The sequence below is a fragment of the Helianthus annuus genome, chromosome 4 (assembly GCF_002127325.2).
Source record: "Helianthus annuus cultivar XRQ/B chromosome 4, HanXRQr2.0-SUNRISE, whole genome shotgun sequence".
In the NCBI taxonomy this organism is placed as follows: Eukaryota; Viridiplantae; Streptophyta; class Magnoliopsida; order Asterales; family Asteraceae; genus Helianthus; species Helianthus annuus.
In genome coordinates this window covers 190,493,816-190,496,308 of record NC_035436.2, presented here as the reverse complement: position 1 = coordinate 190,496,308, position 2,493 = coordinate 190,493,816, and positions in this window count along the sequence as shown.

Genomic DNA, 2,493 nt, shown 5'->3' with positions numbered 1-2,493 from the left:
CCGGTTTTACAAAACAAACGCGTATTTTCGCAAACGTGCATGATTTTCATGACTAGTGACGAGAATGTCCTAGTTACAACAACGGGACTGGGTTGGCCTGCGTACGCAAAACGAGACAACTCAGTGAGACCATGTCCCCCTTTTCTTTCAACGATTCGGTTTACAACTTTCGGGGGAAACACATGACAAACTTAGGTATGATTAAGTTATGGAATGAACTCTTAGATCATGTGAGCATAGGCTGTAACTGAGGTGCCATTAATCCTTTTGAGGACCAAGGAACAAAGGTTAGATCTAATGGGTACGGGCGAGCCCCACTCACGGTCCATGGGTGACCACTTAGAGTGCTGTTGTGTCCAGCGTCGAGAGTTCGACACTTAAATTGCCTACGCGGGTTGAGTACCTCCTATGTCGTCGCATATATTAATGTCCTCGCGAAACATTAATGATCAACATGTTCATAGACGCTTTACATACCAACTTACAACACTATAACTTTCAAATGTTTTTAATATTCATTTGACGCAGACTCATAATACATGTATTTACAAACTTTGCTAATGTTTTCAACTTATGTACAAGTAAGAGGACGTGTTGGTCCTGCTTACAAATACTCTTTTGGGCTCGGCCCATTCTCTCACGAGCAATGCACGAAGACTCTTGTGGGCTAGACCCACAGTTTTCATATAACATGCCAAGAAACTGATTTTACTATATTTTCTAAACAACTTTAAAACCGGTTATCAAAAAGATTTATTTTAAATCTTTTTAAAACAAACTATGAACTCGCTCAACTTTATGTTGACTTTTTCGCATGTTCTTTCTCAGGTTGCATTTTTCAAAACTATGGAACGGTTGGAATAGGAGAACCCATGGGAATTCGAGTACTTAGCGGCATTCATTTTCTAGAAGTCTTAGATTAATTGCTTCCGCTGTGCAATGAAGATACCGGTCCAGTCACGCCAGCTCTGATATTTCGGGGTGTGACAAACTTATGAGGGGGTCAAAGAGTTTGGATCCCCGCCATCCAATACCTATGGGCATTGAAGGAGATCCTACTAAATTTGACCCAGGTCCCAAGCAGGACCTCTAAACGCTGAACAAGGGCAAGACCCTTACCAAACCGTTCCATTAACCCCCGACCAGGTAGCCAACATACCTCCATATAGACCGTGGAGATATGAATGGTGAAAATCTTTTATTTTATATAGACAGTAAAATAATGCCAAGACACCACGGACAAACGATAAGGAAAGATCACCTTCAACATAAGCAACTAGTTATTAAAGTCATTAATACAAAACCAAATAAAAAGTGCAAAAGATTAAAAATAAAAAGTATTATACTAAACACTTGTCTTCACCAAGTGATGTAAGAGACTTAGGCAAACATGGCCTTGATTGTCAAGAACTCTTACGATCAATCTTGGATCCCGAGACGACTCACACACTCTACGATGGACAATGGATGATGGTGGTGGATGATGGTGTTATGGTGGTGGTGGGTGGTGGATGAAGTGTGAGAGAGGTGGTGTGCCAAGGGATGAGATGGAATGAAACCAAGCACCCCTATTTATAGGCTGAACAGAAGGCTGGGCACGGCCCCGTGTCCGCTGGACACGCCCCCGTGCCCGTCTGACGGTCTCTCTCCTCATTAATTGTAATTCGCAATTACAATTAATGCGCCTGCTGTACTTTCACCACGCCCCCGTGCTCACTGGACACGGCCCCGTGGTGGGCAATGGAAGCTTCTACAAGTTTGTCTTTTATGCTGCTTCTTGGGCACGGCCCCGTGCTGGCTGAGCACGGGGCGTGTTCAGGCTTCTGTTTTCTCTTCTTTGCTTTGGAGGATGCCATTGAGGGTCCGGGCAGTCTACTTTTATTCCTTTTCTTGTATTTATGCTAGAATTAGTTGTCTTTTTGCTTCTTTTGTGAATTTGAGCTCATTTCATCCTGAAATATAAAAGGAAGACAAAAACACTCTTTTTCCAACATTAGTACTTAAAAAGGGTTAGTTTTATGCCTTAATTGATGTGATTTATATGTTGCATTTTACACACATCAGAATGCTTAGATCACCAAGTTACAATGATTAAAAACACATAAAAGTACCTAATTACATAAACCCTCCATCCGGAGGAAACCATCAAAGACTAGCCGCTCATGTGGTTGAGTGATCCTTGAAAACCCTCCTTTTTTCTTGCCGTCTACTACTGTAGTCGAAGATATATTAATGATCTTGACTTTTCTTGTTTTATGATTGCGGCTACCTTGTTCCTCCAAACTCTTCACATGTGCCGCCCAAATCCAGCCCATGTGCGGCCCAAATATGTGTTCACAAATCCAATGTCGGCCCATGAGTGTGCAGCCTCTTTCCTTCCCAAGGTCGCTGCCCTCAATTATGATGATGTGATGTTGTTGTATATGATGATGATGGATGTTGTGATGATATTAATTAGAAACCCCAAAAAGAATCGTCCACCAAGTCTTTTTA